Source organism: Macaca nemestrina, chromosome 15 (assembly GCF_043159975.1).
Source record: "Macaca nemestrina isolate mMacNem1 chromosome 15, mMacNem.hap1, whole genome shotgun sequence".
Lineage (NCBI taxonomy): Eukaryota > Metazoa > Chordata > Mammalia > Primates > Cercopithecidae > Macaca > Macaca nemestrina.
This window is the reverse complement of record NC_092139.1, coordinates 25,157,512-25,175,171: the sequence shown is the minus strand read 5'-3', so window position 1 is coordinate 25,175,171 and position 17,660 is coordinate 25,157,512. Positions and strand designations below refer to the sequence as shown.

At 41.0% G+C, this 17,660-nt stretch overlaps 1 long non-coding RNA gene across 2 annotated transcripts in view; it reads left to right on the top strand.

The window, feature by feature from the left end:
* Positions 1-15,257, top strand: part of LOC105496347 (uncharacterized) — a 554,035-nt gene extending 538,778 nt beyond the window's left edge. For both annotated transcript variants that reach the window (XR_011613360.1, XR_011613359.1), the window contains exons 4-5: positions 9,169-9,328; positions 14,674-15,257. This is a non-coding gene — a long non-coding RNA (uncharacterized lncRNA). The remainder of the gene's footprint in view (positions 1-9,168; positions 9,329-14,673) is intronic.
* Positions 15,258-17,660: the final 2,403 nt, after the last annotated feature.

The following is a 17,660-nucleotide window of genomic DNA, read 5'->3' as shown; positions in this document are numbered from 1 at the left end:
ATGGTTTTTCTTCCATGTGCACATTCCTGGTTTCTCTCTACATGTCTAAATGTCTTCTTCTTATAAGGATATCAGTCATTTTGGATTTGAGTTCACCCTAAATACTCCATTGTCACTTAATTACCTTGTTAAAGACCTTATCTCCAAATACAACAGCATTCTGAGGAACTTTTGGTTGGGACTTCAACATATGAATTTTGTGGGAACACAGTTTAGCCCATAACATGATTATCCAATAGTCTACTTTGTGTGGAAAGAGAAGTATCCCAAGGGGAGACTATATCTTTATTCTGAGGCAGTGGTTGATGGCTTGGCCATGTGGTCAGGAGCCTAGAAGGAAAAAGACTGGAAGATTGAGACAAGAAAGTCAGAGGTAGAAGCACATGGATAAACATGTGGGAATGATCAGGAAAGGGAATAATATTTGTTTCATTCCTCATCTCACTAGCAAATGTTACCATAAAGAGGCACTGAACAACCAAGTAGACAGAATGACTCAGTGACATTAGGAGCTTTCATTGTGAGCCACCCCAGGACTGATATAATGAGCACATGGACAGAGTGGCCATAGTGCAGAGATGGAGGCTACTATGGGCCCAATGGCATGGGCTTTCACTTATCCCAGCCAATTCAAATGCTGCTGTCTCTGGATAGTTAGCATGTCCACATTAGTAATCAACAATAGGCCCCCAATATGGCACTATTTCTTGGAGAGTCCAACCAGTCATTTGGTAGCAAGTCCACTTCAAGTGGCTCCTTCCACCTTGGCAAGGTCAGTCAATAGTCCTTGTGGGGACAGACACTTACTCTGAATATGAGTTTGCCTTTCCTGCCTGCAGAGCTTGAGTCAGCCTACTCTGCAGGGGCTTATGTAATGGCTGATCCAAAGGCATGGAATTCCACACAACACGACATCCACACAGCATTACTAAGAGACCAACTTCTCATGGTGAAGATGGTGTTGGAATGGATTCTTGTTCTTATAATCTACGAATTTAAGTGGAATTCTCCTAGAATTGCTCAGCAGTATGAGACCCTTGTGACCTAAACCTGCCTTCTTCCTACAGTCTTTCATAGACCAGCATCACAGTCTGAAAGCTCTTTCCACCTTCTCTAACTCACTTTCCTTTACTACTGATAAAGCTCTTGCATTTCTGGTCCTATTTTGATATTTGCTTCTCTGGAGACTGGAGCAAATACAAATTCCTTCTCAAGGATACGATTCTCCTTCCCTCTTACCTATAATGTTGGTCAGCTTTCATGGGTGAATTGATTCTATGTATGTCCTTCTACCACCCCATATGATCCTACTTACAAGTTCTAACTTAACTATGACTATGCCAAATGTATTAGGAGAGTTTTTTCACCTTTTCTTTAGAAAACAATAAAATAAAATGAAATATTGGCTCAAATCACTTAATAAAATCACAGAACTCTTCTGTTAATGCACTATACATAATTATATTTGAACTTTCTGCCTTAGGAGGAAATTAAAATTTGTACTAATGGAAACATTCAAATTATTTTTAAAACTTACCTTTGCAATAGTGGTAGTTTAGATATTTAGCCATTAATCTTCCATGACATTGTATTTGAAGGATTTTGTAACGTTATGCGACTTAAATTTCAGTGATGTCTAATCTGATTTTACCATCTAGGAAAACCAGAATATGAAAATTTTTATTCATCTAATGTTCTGTGTTTTAAATATATTTCACTTTTAGGACAATATACACAAAGAAGTATAAAACATCAATCAATGGAGTCATAAAATGAATGTATAATTGCTTTATTTATTATACTTAAACATTTTCAATTAATTTAAATTTAGCCAACTTTCATATTTTGAGGGTTTCCAAAATAAAGTATTTTGCCCAAGTCATCATAGCAAACAATCAACTTATTTTTTCTAATTTAAAAATAACTCCTGGTTTTCCTTAAATTGCTTTCTAAATATTCCCAATACTACAGAGAATAACAAATCAAAGAAATAAACAAATAATAAAATTAAGCATTTATTTTAAAAAATCCTTGAAAGCATGCATTCTCAAATGTTTAGATTTTTAAAGCAACTTTTGAAGCTTCTAGAGAATTGTGAGGTTGTTGGGAACAGAGGTTGGGTCATTCCTCTTGTGTTTCTGTGATCCCTAGAAAGGCAGTAGGCAGGTAGTTAGTTTTCATTAACTGTTTCTTGTTCTTCTGTCAGATGCTCCCCATCCCTCTTTGAGAAAAATCTTGCTCTAAGGAGCAAGGACAATAGAGATGGACCTGTGTTTCCTGTATGGGTCTTGCATAAAGAGGGAATGAGAAGAATTTTAAAGTACTTGTTGAAAAATGCTCCAAGCTTTTGATTTTTCAAAATGTTTTACTGCTCCAGACCTAAAGCACAATATTCAGAAATCATAATGCCTGCTTCACTATATTTGTCTGTGAAGTCCCCATTTGATCAAAATGATGCTAGACAGTTTCTCTCTTGATCTGTTTAGAATCAAGATAAGGTCAGGTGTTAATTAATGTTGAATTACCAAAAAATTCCTATGGAAATGCATATGATATCTACATTATAACCATAATTAGCTAATTAACCAATCAATTATAATGATTAATGTGATCATAATGAATGTATGGCAAATGGTTATTAATTCTTAGAGTTCCCAAAGTAAATGCATTAATCACAGTTGAACCTGTGGTATAATGTAGGTGCCTAATTATCTTTCTGAACTCTAGGCATGATGTAGTTACTTTCATCTGCTTAGAACTTTTGCCACACATTGTCTTATTATTTTCCTCACAACAAAATTGTGAAGCAATTGAAGGAAAGTTGTACTTTTATTGTTGTTGTTTCCATTTCACAGGTGGTTAAACTAAATTTTAGAGAGGTCAGGTGATTTTACCAATATCTCACATCTTCATATTTCTTCCTACAAATGAATCTTCCAATGATCTTAGTTGATACTTTGAGTTCTAGGCTTGAACACTTGGACAAGGCTTTCCCCATACCTTCCCAGATGTTCTGCTACATAATACTATGTGGTGTTTACTTAGAAAACTAGTCAACTTGTCATCATATTATAGATATAAGGGAGAAGAGTATTTCACCTTACCACTGAGAGAAAGAAATTGTGAGTCATCTACAAAAGAAAAGGAACTTTGGGAGCTGGGGTTCTGGTGTGTCTACTGTGTGGTTGTATGTGAGAGGTGGAGGGCATGTGTGTAAAGAACTATTGCATAACTTTTTGGGAATTTTCCTCTAGTACAAATCTCATAGCACTGAGCACAGTCCCAAGTACATAGCAGCAATGAACAAATGTGCTTGCTGAATTAAAGATACTTAACTGGAAGAGGAGCTGAAAACAAAACCAACTAACCAACCAAAACAAAACACTGAAGGGTCTTTGGAATCAGATACCAAGCCTTAGAATGAAAAGAAGGCCCTTAGAGCTTTTTCATTCATTTATTCTCTGATTTCCCCTGGGGAAATTGTGTGACTTTGGAATACGTGATCACTATATATATATGGAGCAAGTCAACAAAGGAATGCTGTAGAAGATAAACCTGGAGCTTGCTCCAGTGTAAGGCTTGGAATGGAATGAGGAAGATGGAGGACATTCTGGGTCAGAGCAAACACATCTATCCAGGGCAGAAGTGGGAGCAAAAACAGTAAGGAGAAAGGCCTTGCAGAAGTCAAGATAGTGCCAGGAAGAAGAGCAGGCATGAAGGGGCAGGAGACCAATTGAGGGAGAGTCTGTCATGGAGGAACTTGAATACCAAAGAAGGAGTGGAGGCAGCACATGGTAGAAGAAAATCCTAGAATAGCTTCAGCTAGGGGTCACTTTTAATAGCACTATACGAGAAATGCTTTCACATTAAAGGGTTTTGGGGTAATGGATGAATTTTTGACGTCTTGCTCTACTTCAAAGCCAATTACTCTTAAACACTTCAGAGGCATTTTGAAACTAACTCTGAACCTGGTAGATACGTTAATGAGGATTTTGGTAAGTGACATCGGCAGTTTCATTCCAGTGAGAGGGTCTAGCTAGAGGAGGATCAGCAAGTCAGGATGACGCCCATGTTCACCTGTGCCCTGCCTAACTAGGGAGGGCAGCTCTTGCCAACTGAAGGGCTGGAGGTTAATATCAGAACGTTTATAGGTATACTTACATGACCCCATATTAAATTAAATTAAATTAATCAAATTCTGTGTTGCTTTGGAGAAAATTCTATCCTGTGGTTTATTCGTTTTTAACTAATTATCAGGTTGTAGTCATAAACACTAAAGTTAAAGTATCTTTTCTAAAATATTGTATATATTAATTTACTGTACAGTTCATTCTTCATGTATTTATTCAGTGATGATATGGTCTAAATGCTTGTGCCTCTCCAAAATGTATATGTTCAAACCTAACCCAGAAGGTGATAGTATTAACAGGTGGGGCTTTTGATGAGTAATTAAGTCCTGAGGGCTCCATTCTCATGAGTGAAATTAGTGCCCTTAGAAACGGGCTTGAGGGTACAGGTTAGCCCTTTGCACCATGTGAGGAGACAGCAACAAGATGACATCTTTTGAAGCAGAGGGCAAGCTTTCATCAGACACTGAATCTGCTGGCTCCTTGATTTTGGACTTCCTAGCCTGTAGGACTATAAGAGATACATTTCTATTGTTTATGAATTAGCTAGGCTAAGGTATTTTCTTAGAGCAGGAGGAAGGGACTAAGACAGGTACTTACTAATCTATAATGGACCCCAGGAAGACAAAGATAAGTATGATGTATTTTTCCCTCTAGGAACTTTTAGTTGAGCAGGACAGGAGGACGTGCCTGTGAATAAGCGCCTTTTGGAACTGATTCCACCTGAGATATGCAGTCGTGGCTACAGTGAGCAGAGTGTATGGAACAAAAGCCATGCCCCTTATGGACCAGGCTTAACTAGGCTGATTCAAATCTATGTGCTTCAGATTATGTAGGTGAGCATGCTGAGATAATTTTACCCACAATTCTCCCTATTTTTAATGCTATCCAGAAAGTTCTGCCACTATTTGGAAAATAGAATTGTGTGTAGTAGTTAAGAATATAAACACTGAAGTCAAAAGAATATATGCTTATATTGTGTATAAAATGCACAGAAAAGTGCCTGGATGTTGGACTCTTAGTCTGGATATCTCCAATACAGAACATGAGGCAAGTTTCCAGTGCTAATGTTTTATGGGAAGGTGTAATTCCAAGGCAGTGAGAGTGACGGAAAAATAAAGTGGGGCTGGGAAGGATGGAAGCAAATACCTATGTGATTATTGTTTCACGAAGATTTGGAACCAGACATTCAGCCATGCAGGAGATCTGTTTAGAAGCAACTATGCTTCAGAATAATCCCAAACACCCATGCTTCAGAGAAATGCATGCAGAGGGACTTGTCTGCCAGATCCCTTTCTTCTCCTGTCATCTGTCAATCAAAGTGCTCAGCCTGGTCTAAGAAATGTCAAGTTTTGAGGTGGTGGTGTGGGAGCAACAGTACTGCTGAGAAAGTTGCTGGACTGGACTGGTCCTAGAAACATCTGCTATAGCATGAGTGTGCTGCCTGGCTCCAGCTTGGAGTATCTTGTTTTCGCTGATGCCTGGTTTTGATTAAAGGCATATGTTGTGTTCAAAGGCCCCTGCTCAGCTCAGCCTCTGTGTGCCCTTATGTAATTAGTTTGTTTAAACTGTGTCTCTGATTATGTCAGGTCTTGACTGTGGCCCTAAGTACAAGAGTGTAACAAGATATACCTATTAAACAGATGTTAGACTTTAATGGATATGTTTTGAACAATCAATTGGAATTAAACTTTCAATAACTACTGTAGAACGAGAAAATCTATCTCTTTACATTAAACAAAGCAATATGGCCTCTTACTGGTTCTCTGAAGCAGTGATTTTCCCAGATGGGCTGTGGCCAGAATCAATGAGAGAAACTTTTACAATTCAGTGGGTTCTCAATTGCCAGGTGTTTTGATTTGAGGCTCTAGGGTGAAATGTAGGCAACTGAATTTTTATATCATCCTAAGCATAGAAAGACAATCAGAGATGGTCATTTATAGACAGATGTAGTCATTTTTCAACAATCAATTTTTGTTACTATAAATCAAGTATTTCATTCACCCATTTATTCTACATCAATTGATCAATTCATTCCCTATTTCTTCATTTATTCTCCATTAGTTTAATATTCCCTGACTACCTGGTAAGCATAAGTTGCTGGACTATAAATCAAGTATTTCATTCACCCATTTATTCTACATCAATTGATCAATTCATTCCCTATTTCTTCATTTATTCTCCATTAGTTTAATATTCCCTGACTACCTGGTAAGCATAAGTTGCTGGACTAGACTCCATCCAGATATAAAAGATGTCTGCCTAAGTAAGACATGCTTCTGCTCTAAAGAGTGTTTACCAATTAGCTAAGAGTAGAGAGTCCAAATATCTATTCAGCACCTGGTCTGTTTAAGACATGGGCTACTTGCTTTTCCATTTGATATCTTATAATAGCCCTAGGGAGGAGATCATATTCTCTCCATTTTACAGATGAGGATACTGAGTTCAGATAGTTTAAGCAAACTGTCCACTGTTACTTTGTTTGTAAATGCTAGAGATGAGGAGATAAGATGTGTACGAAGAAAATAAGCACACCAAAAGGAAGAAATCAATTATCTTATGAGTCAGTCAAGATAAGGGGTACAGAGGGTTTGTAAAAGAAGAAGTTAATTTCAGCCCAACTGGGTAAAGACAACTGCCTAAGCTTAGAAGAACAAAGGGAAGGCCGTTTCAGGCAAAGTGGGCATTTGAGCCAGGAATTCCCAAACTTGGCAGGTGATTTGAATCACCTGGGAGCTTTAAAATGATTCTGATTTAGTGACTCTGATTTAGTGACTGATTTAGTGGGGCCCCAGAATCTGTATTATTTATAAGCACCTGAGGTGATTCTGAATTATCAGCCAGAGTTAGGAATAAGCTACTTGTTTACAGAATGGATAGAGGCAGAATAGTGTTTTTTGAATCACATACTAACTTTGCAACTTAACTCTGGCTGGAATTAAGTCATTCGGAAGGAATGTGTTGCCATCACCTTCCCCATTAGACTCATCACCAAGTCCTACCTGTCCTGTACACAGCCTATCGCTCTAGTTCTGCTCTCCCTTCTCCAGCTCCCTCGCTACTATGTGGCATCGTTCATCTTCCTTTTGAATTCACTACCTGTAATCTCTCCCTTCAGTAGACTCGGCCTCCACTCACAGCAGCTTTAACTCTCCTTCTAAAATTCAACTGATCATACTACATAATTGCTGTAACCCACTTAAGAACCCTCCACACTCTTCATTGTTAAATTCTTCAGAATGGGCTTTAAGCTTTTCTCAGTCGCATCACTCCTTCATTCATTTATTCATTAATTTATAAAATGTACTCAGTGTCTACGATGTGCAAACACCATGCTAGACATTGGAAATACATGAAAACAAGACACAATTCCATTTATTAAAAAGTTTATACAGTACAGTAAACACTGTTAGGGGGTAAACTCAAGGGGATGAGCAACACGTAAGAGGAGCTGATTACCTTACCTGTAAGAGTTGGGGAAGGTTTTCTGGAGGATATGATGCCTGAAGGACAGGTAAGAGGAATTCACTGGGTCAAAAAAGAAAGGCCTTTGTGAATAGGGGCACAATAAAAGGAAATGTGGTTTGTTCAGACAACTGTCAATTGTCCTGCAGGAATAGCAGGTGTGGAAAGAGTAAGTATGAGAAATAAGCATAAATGTAAGAACAATTCTGGGATTGATTTGGGTAAAGTGGGTGCAATGTTCAGATCCAAATCTAACAGGGTAGATTGAAGTAAATGATTAAATTTTGTATTTTAAATGCAAGGCTCACATATTGAACTAAAACTCAATTATGCTCGAGGAGCGGGGAAGCATGTGGCTTAACATCAGCAGTGCATATGTAAAATGTTCAGAGCGGAGCTAATGTCAATGGTGTTAAGTGACCCCTGTATGGACCCAGTCTTGGAACAAAATGTGCAGAAGTCCTAGGACACTGTTATCCTTGGGTTCAGGGTTGGTACTCACAGTGCAAGTGGCACAGAGAAACTGAAATCTCCAGAGGCAGGTTACTGGAGAAGAGAAGAAATGATAAGCCATAACACACATGAGAAAATCTTGGAGGAATAAGGATGGCCCCTCCTGAAGTTCTTTACCAGCTAATTATCCAGAGTGCTGCCTTGTGGAAGAGAAATCGACCTTTGGAACTCTAGGGTGCAGAGCTGAGCCTAAGGGGCAACAGTCATGCATAGGCAAATTTCTGGTAAGTACAAGGAAGAACTTTGTTAGGATGGCATTTATTTTCCCAAGGTGTATTAAAGGAGAACCATACATCTAAGAACAGATAATGTGCTAGCGCCTTTCTTATCTCTACTAGGTTTGATTCTTTGATCAAAGACAGCAGTTTTTAGTAAAGAAATGGTGTTTGATTTGCAGTGCTCAGGAGAGTCAGGAGGATGTTTTAGCACAAACTTTTTCTGTAAAATGCTAGACAAATAACAAATGAATGCGGCTGGGATCTAATAAAACTTAGTTTACAAAAACAGGCAGAGGGCGGAGTTTGGCTTATGGACTGTACTTGCTCAACTCCTGTTTTAGCAGATGGTGAGGACGCCACTACTGAGGTTATTCAAGTAGCATTGGGGGTTTGCACTAAAATGATCTTCTTAAGAGATGATAATTATAAATGTAGGCAATCTCTGTGGGAGACGTAGACTAGTGGGGCCTTCAGAATAAATTAGCTCAATTCTCCCTTTATAGAAAATGAAATTGAAGCTCTACTTCCCCAAAAAAGGATTTGCCCCCATATGTAGAATTAGGTAGTGGTGTTTACTATCCTGAAAGAGATCTTTGTTGCTCATTTTACTTATATCTGTATATTCAAGAGATTTAAAAAACACACACACACACACTTGTTTTTATGGTTTGTAACAAGGCTTCCAACTTTCCTGCCTTTGATTAAAGCATTTTCTAGCTGGTGCCTGAGCTTTCCTCTGAGGTGCGTGAGCCTGCTCCTCTCTGTAGATTAACATGTGCATTATGAATTCACTGTCAATGTCAGCAGGCTAGCTTTTCCAATTTTACAAATGTCTTTTCTTTCAGAAGCTGGAAACGTTCTCAAAACTGTCCTGAAAGCAAGTAATGCTTTCAGTCGTTGTCACCTTCGTGAGGAACATGCTGCAACTTCGCTTTCTGACTTCATTCTCCCGGTGACATTTTTCACGCAGGCTCTGACAGAGACAGCAATTATAAAGACATCCAGGTTGGCATTCAAGGATTCTTGAAGTTAACAAATTGTCCAGGGATAAATGACAATGAAGTTGGCAGACTACACATTTCTTCATGAAAATGCATGCTCTGGGGGATCAGAATAAGCCTCGGAAGGAGATGACACCCACGCTCATGGTGGCGTCTGTCGGAGTGACCCCCAGGGCTTGCATCTTCAGGAAGCTATTTGGCTTAGGTCAGCTGGACTGTAGACTTCCGGGCAGCTATCAAGGATCGGAGGAAAACAATGGAAACATATGCTTAAATACAACGTAGCTTTTTGATTTGTTGACAATATCTAAGTGCAGGAATGGTGTTTATTCAAATCTAATTCCCTCTCGTGTATATTCACCTTCCACTGGCTCTCATAGCCCAAACTCTGTCCTCTCTGTGCCGCCCAGCCTACCCAACATTCCAGTGTTTTGGTCTCATCTCATCGCTCCTCCATTCAAGCACCCACTTTTCCAGCTGTTCAGAACACTTCATACAGTCTGTTCCCTCTACCTGGAATTGCCTTCCACAATTTCCCACTAAGCATTCAGCTCAAAAGGTACCTTTTCTGTGAAGCTTTCTTTCCTTATTCTCATGAGAACCATCTCCATTCATGATCAGAGATAGAAGTTGGGGGACGTCATCAGTAATGTTCCAGATATCGAGGAAGCTTTACCTTAGAGGATAATAGTTGTATGTAATTGAGACCCAGGCCAGCTTCTAGAAACAAGTCCTTATGGTATTGCTGACTTCTTCATGAAGCAGGAAGCCCACAGGTGCACCACCAAGTCTTGATGGGCAAAATCAGTAACTTCATGCTACTGAGTGCTTTGTGTGTGTGTGTGTGTGTGTGTGTGTGTGTGTGTCGGTGGGTGTGGCAGGGGGAAGGGGGGACTGATTTTAACCTTGTGTACATACTACTCATCTATTTCTTACAACTTAGAATCTATGATCTATGATAGAATCTACGATGTGTGCTATTATACAAGCTCCATTTTACTGATGAGTAAATGGAGAAATAGTCTTAGAGCTGTTCCAAGGCCTTACAACTAGTAAGGGTAATAATCAAGCCAAAAGAAGAGCTCAGGCAGCCAATGTGAAGACAGGTTGGATTGGATCAGGGTCTCAAGGCAGAAAGACTGAAGGGACCCCTAAGCCTCTAAGGTCATCGCCACAGTGCACTCGCTCTGGAAATTTAAAGGTGTGCTGAGGATACGACTGTGGGTAGCCTTCTCCGGAACTTCTTCCCAGGGTGGTGGCTGAAGCTGGTTAGAGCTTTTTCTAGAAATGTCCTGACTCAATCTCTCAGCCATACTCCTGAGCACAGACAGGCTTGTGCAACTTCTCCCTCCAGGGCATCTCGTCCTGGATGTGACTTGGAAAGAGGACGACATTTCTGCAGACCAGGCAGAGCAGAGAACTAGGAGGGGATGGGAGGGGTAGGAGGGTAAGTGAAGCGGTAGGCAATAAAGGGGGTGGAGAGTTGGAGGGGGGATCCATGGAGCAAGGATAGCTGTAGCTTAGAGATTGTGAGTATGCTTATCTTTTCTTCATTTAGGATAGTGATAGTGACAGGAGGCAGCCAAATGCCTAAGCAGATAGGGGTGGGTCCCCCGTGAAACCCCACCTTCAAGACAAAAAAGCAGCCTGAAGGCTGAAAGACTGGACTGCTGGTCCTGGATGAAACCTGCAGCCCAGTGCAAGGACTTCTGTTCCTGTTTGCCTGCCCTTCTCCGATTGATTCTGAATGATGGCTTTTAACCAATGGAATGTTGCCTTTTCCAATACTACCTACGGCCTGTCTCATCCCTATTCTGAGTCCATAAAAAGCCCCAGACCCAGCTACACAGAAAGAAGAGAACCACCTGACTTTGGAGGCGGGCAACCACCCCCCACCCCTGACCCACATCCCCTCTCCATCATCTGTTCTGTCATTCAATAAAATTCTTCACCTCCCTCCTCATCCTTCAATGTCCAGCATATCCTCATTCTTCTTGGGTGCGATATAAGAGCTCAGGAATCACCCTAACTACAGGCAAGCTGGGGCATGCCAATGTGACCAAGCGAGGCCCAGGTGGGGCATTATCAGCTGGGGGTCTCTGGCTTGCAAAGTGACCAAGAAGAACATTCCTACGTCAGTAACAATGGCAGAATTTGTGAGATGCTTACCGGCTTTCAGACACTGCATTTTACTTGGCTTATTGGGTTTATTCCTCATCACCATTCTCATTCTGCAGATGACAGGGGTAAAACTGAGAACCATGGAGCTCAAGGCTGCATAGCTAAAGGAGGCAGGGCCAGGATTCAAACCCAGCTCTCTCAGCCTGCAGGGAGACTCGTCCCGTGCTGTTCAGTCTCCCAGATCAGGCCAGGGGAAGATGTTTTTCCTTTTTAGCATCTTTCCTGGTAGTCAGCACTTGTGAGAGACCCTAAGGCTGTGAGGAGATATCATGAAGTTCTATTGGGCGTAAGAAAGAGTTGACTACACACTAATTCTGTCTTGGTAAGAAATCTAGACTAGCCATGCTATTGGTGAGTGGTACAGCAGTATATGTTCCTGTGAAATATCCAGTGCCTGACACAGGACCTGGCATCAAAGAGACACATGGTAAATGACTCTTGTACACATTTTGAAGGAAGTCATAGTGAATGCACTCAGGGGGACCAGCTCTGACCTCTCTGCCAGTGCTTCCCCAGGCTCAGATAACACATACTTCAAATTTTGGAGAACCCTGATACCAGGTTTATTCTCAGATTCCCCAGGGCATCCGTCTCCTCCTCCGGTTCAAAGGACACTCAGCCTAGGTCTGTGACCAGGTCATCTCAGCATCTCATCCACCTCCTTCCCCACTCCAGCCTGGAGTCCTGCCTGCTGCCCCCACCCACCCTGTTAATCTCCAGTTCTGAACCAGCCCAGCCACTTCTCTGTCTGCTCCTATTCCTGGGTCTCTAAGTTCTCCTGAAGAACAATCACACATGGGTGCTTATAGATGTCTTTATGAATGCGTATTCCAATGGTTGTCCTTATGAATGTGTATTCCAATCTCATCAAACTCCTGAACTTTGAGATTATTTGATTTGTTTTCTTTCAGTTATTTCCCATCAACCACCACAGTCAGAGTGTGAGGGTGATTTGGGGTGGGGAGAGGAGAGATGTGATGGAAGGGGTAGGGAAAGGTTTTGTATGGGGTTGTAGGTGATGTTTTAATGTTTTGCATTGATGAATAAAAATAGTTGTTACCATAACCCCCAAAACAAATGGACCCATAACTCTTACTTTACACAATATTTTTTCTACTGTTGCCAGATTCATCATGTTTATGACACTTAAAAGCTGTTTTACTCTGGCTGCCAGGTGGGATGGTGTATCCCCACATCTCTCTCAAAGCTCACCTGTGTGTTCTAAAACTTCATCTCCATGGCGCATTTTGCATCCTCTTATCTCAAGGTTGTTGAAGCAGATTTAAGAGCTACCTTCCTTCCTCTCAGCACATGGACTTGCATCTTTATCTATGGGGAGTTCTTGAACTTAGGTGTATTAACACTCAGATGGCTGAGCCCTGTCTCCCAGAGTTTCTGATTCACTAGGTTTGGCATGGACCAAGAATTTGCATTTCTAGTACATTCCCAAGTGATGCCAATGTTGCTGGTCTGGGGACCCCATTGTGAGAATGACTCCATGACACCCACCCTTGCCTTCTTAACTTCCGTCTCAGATAAGTTGTGCTCTCTCCTTTTGGTGGCTAACCTCTCTAGTTAGGGACACTAACCATGTCTCCTCAAAGCATATGTAGAAAATTCACTGTGGCTAGGGCTTGAACTCAATCTCATGCATTCAGCAGTAAGCAAAGCTGACTCAGACACTTCAGATAAGAACAGAGGTATCATTTGAATGCAGATACATGTAATTAATTCTGAATTGGTTGAAAGTTTTGCTTTTACCAAACTGATGACAGTGATTATCTACGTGATAATGAAATTGATGGATAGATGCTAAAACAGTCATATAAAAAATAAAACAATTCCCCAAAGATTGGGACCACTGCAAAGAATTTGCCTTCTTTAAACTAGGTACCACAGAAGAGAGTGTTATTTTCCTTTTGCAAACTGATCCGCAGGGGTTTGTGGATGTCAGCTTGCTATATGCCTAATAGATTTGTCTATTTCTCAATTGCACATCTTTTGCAGAATATTTCAGTGAGAGTCAACCCAAAAAATAAGGGCAGGAAAAAAATACAGGAAGGTTGGCTGAGCAGTGCAGCACCTACCTATGGCAACTCTTAAATCATTTGATCTTTCTGAAGCTTTTGCTCCAGCAGAAAACTCAGAACTCTGAGCTAGATGGAGGTGAGGGAAGTACAAAACCAACACCAGGGGTTCCCTGCAGCAGCCCAGAAAGCACTTGTGAATGTGGCAGGAAATGAGATCTTAAGTCAGTGCATAAAACAATCAAATCCATCACAGCCTTGGAATGGCCCCTCATAACTCAGGGACTGTCAAAGCCCTTTGTGTGCACAGAGGCAGCCGTAGGAGTGACGAACTGAGCTCAGAGTCTGCTAAATCCATTCTGGCAGCCAGAGGAATATATTTCCAAAGCCAAGTCACATCATTTTCCTTGAGCTCATTTGACTGGAGGCTAAGAAGCTATTGCAGAAAACAAAAGGATGGTGGTGGGGGTGCTGGAATAATGAATGTTAATGAACTTAATTCTCTGGTTTGGGGTTGGGCTTGTACTGGTAAGATGCAAAGGCAGATAAAGAAGAACAAATTCAAACTGATGCTTCAAAATGAACAGTCTTGGCCACTCATCTACTGATCTAATACATGTTTACCGTGTGCCTACTATTTGCTGGCTCCTGGGCTTGGCAAAGATGAAAAACACCCACCCTCTATCCTCAGGGACTTCCTGGCCTGTTGGAGACACAGATGTACCTGATACCATGACAATTCAGAACTTTGCCTTCTCTTATAGAGAACACATACAAACTGGAGGGGAAGTCGGAGAATGCACTGCAGAAGATGCAAATACTTAAACAAAGCCTCCCTCTGGCAGGCATATTGACTGACCCTCCTTGAATTATGAGTTTGAGCTTTGGTTAAAGCTGGCACTGCAAAGAAGCAGTAGCTAGATCTCCCGATTTCCCAGGAGAGTCATGATTATACACGTTTTTCCTGTTGCCCCAGTTGAGTTGTGTCTTTCCAAAATAAACGTCTGAATCTTAAACCCCCATACCTGGGAATGTGATCTTATTTGGAAATAGGGTCTTTGAAGATGTAATCAAGTTAAGATGTGGTCATATTGCATTAGGGTGGCCCTAAGTCCAGTGGCTGATATCTTTATAACACCAGGTGAAAACACAAAGAGATAGAGGCCCAATCACAGAGGGGAGAAGGTCATGTGAAGATGGAGGCAGAAACTGGAGTGGTGAAGCTACAAGCCAAGGAATGCCAAGGACTGCAGGCAACCATCAGAAGCTAGAAGAGGCAAGGACACATTCTTCCCTAAAGCCTTCAGATTCTTCCCTACTGACACCTTGGTTTCAGACCTCTTGTCACCTGAACTGTGAGAAAATAAATTTCTGCTGTTTTAAGCCACCTAGCTTGTAGTACTGCAAGTCCTCGAATCATGTCCTTTTGTTCAATGTTGTTTTGTTAAAACGATGAGAAAAAAATAGATTCCTAGCTGGGGCCACTTTGCATGTTCTCCCCAAATCTATGTGGCTTTTCTCCAGGTACTTTGGTTTCCTCCCAGTTCCCAACACTGTGCCTGTTAGGTGAATTGGCGTTGTCTACATGATCTCAGGCTGAGTGAGTGTGAGTATGAGGGCAAGTGCACCCTGCGATGTGATGGCTCCCTGGCCAGCGTAGGTTTCTGCCTTGTGCTGAGAACTTCCAGGATAGGCTCTGGCCACCTGTGACTTTGAACTAAATTAAGTGGGTTGGAAAAGGAATGAATACATGAACACAGATTATTGTAAAATAAAAATTTGCAGCTGGGCATAGTGACTCATGCCTGTAATCCAGACACTTTGGGAGGCCCAGGCAGGCAGATCACCTGAGGTCAGGAGTTCAAGACCAGCCTGACCAACATGGAGAAACCCCATCTCATCTAAAAATACAAAATTAGCTGGGCATGGTGGCGCAAGCCTGTAATCCCCGTTACTTGGGAGGCTGAGGCAGGAGAATCGCTTGAACCTGGGAGAAGGAGGTTACAGTGAGCCAAGATCATGCCACCGCACTCCAGCCTGGACAACAAGGGTGAAACTCCATTTAAAAAAAAAAAATTAACTTCATGTTGTAGTTTCCAAGAACCTATCAACAATATAAGCTGAAGACTTACTGTACTTTTCTACAACAGCCATAGGAAGCTATTACAACTCTCAAGTTTGAATTTTGATTCAGAACATGTGGTGTCTGTATTTTAGTGTTCCATATGATCAAGAATAAGGCTGAGGAGATAACTTCTAGCACTTTTTCTTCCCCTTTTCTCTCCCTGCCTAACTCTTCCTAAATTCAGTTCCGGATTGGGAAGGTCACTTCTAACTCCACCTGGTAGGGTCATCTCCTTGACTGCACCTCTCCAGTTTCTCTCTGAGACTGGAGAGACACTCCAGAGATAAGGCTTGTGCTAACCAATCAGCACTCAGAAAACATCTATTGACTGGATTTGATGTAAGGTGGGCTCTAAGTAAAGCCTGAATTTATCAATCCTCCAGGAGGTTTACTGACCTTTCTGAGTTGCATGAGGCCAGATCTAATCGTGAGTATATTCAAGACTACTAAAGACATGCATATTTATGACTATATTCACCCAATTTGGGATTGCACTCTTAGACTACTGCCATTGACAGATTATATTAGCAGACACTTCTGGAAAAGAATTTGGCATTGTCATTAGTATTTATAAAATGTTTGGGTTCTTTGGCTCAATAATTAAACTTCAGGGAAACTGTCCTGAAAACAACCCAAAAATTCAGACAAAGCTGTTGCTACAATGATGTCAAAATGATACAACTGAAAACAATGTGTCCAACAATAGAAGAAAAACTTAGTAAACAATTATAGTGTATTCATAAAAGAGAATATTACACAGCTACTTAAGGCAGTGATGTTGAACATCATGTAGTAACATTGAAATGCTTTAATATGCTAAGTAGAAAGGAAGACGTTTTTAAAAATTGTATATTATGATGACATCATAAAGTGTCCACTGAAACTTGGCTGGAAGGAAATATGCCAAAATGGTAATTGTATTTGTGTTTGCTCTTATGAAAGCCCTTCTCATGTCTGCCTTTGAATTTTTCTGTAATGTTTTTATTTTTGAATTTTTTTTTTTTTTTTTTTTTTGAGACAGGATCTCACTCTGTTGTCCGGGCTGGAGTGCAATGGTGTGACCACAGCTCACTGCAGTCTCAACCTTCTGGACTCAAGTGACCCTCCCACCTCAGCCTCCCCAGTAACTGGGACTACAGGTGCATGCTGCCACACATGGCTGATGATTATTATTTTTTTTCCTGTACAGATGGGATCTCCCTATGTTGCCCAGGCTGGTCTTCAACTCCTGGGCTCAATTGATCCTCTTGCTCCATCTCCCAAAATGCTGGGATGGCAGACATGAGACATATTTTTGAAAATTAAAATACAAAGGAATAGACCTTCAGATACATTTATTCATATGTTTAAAATTGATAGAAAATAGCAAGTCATTTCAGTCTATTCATTAATTAAATATCAGTTGCTATTTCATATCTATGTATGAAAGAATCTTGTCTATTTCACATGTTCCATAGGGAAATTACCTTCCTTTAAACTATGACCTCTGGGCACCAAATTTAGTCTACTGTCTGTTTGGTAAATAAAGGTTTATTGGAACACAACCACATCCATTTACTTTAGGCTGCATTACAACAGCAGAGCTGAGTAGATCTTATAGCTCTAAAGCCAAAATATTTCATCTCTGGCTCTTTACAGAATATTTGCCTACTCCTCCATTAAAACATTCTTCCATTCTAACTTCAAATGACTCCAACTGGTCTTCTCTGTTGTTCCTGATAGGAAAGCCTGTTTGGGCTTTTGGCATGGGCATCTGACATTAGCTGAATCCATAGACCTTGGCCTTGATGTGTTTACCCTGGCATTTATAATATGGCTCAGTTTGGATTTGGTGGAGGACACTATGCATTGGTGGGAAATTAGGAATTTTGTTTTGTTTGGTTTTGTTTTCGAGATGGGTCTTGCTTTGTCACCCAGGCTGGAATGAAGTGGCATGATCTTGGTTCACTGCAACCTCCAACTTATGGGCTCAGGTGATCCTCCTGCCTCAGCTTCCCGAATAG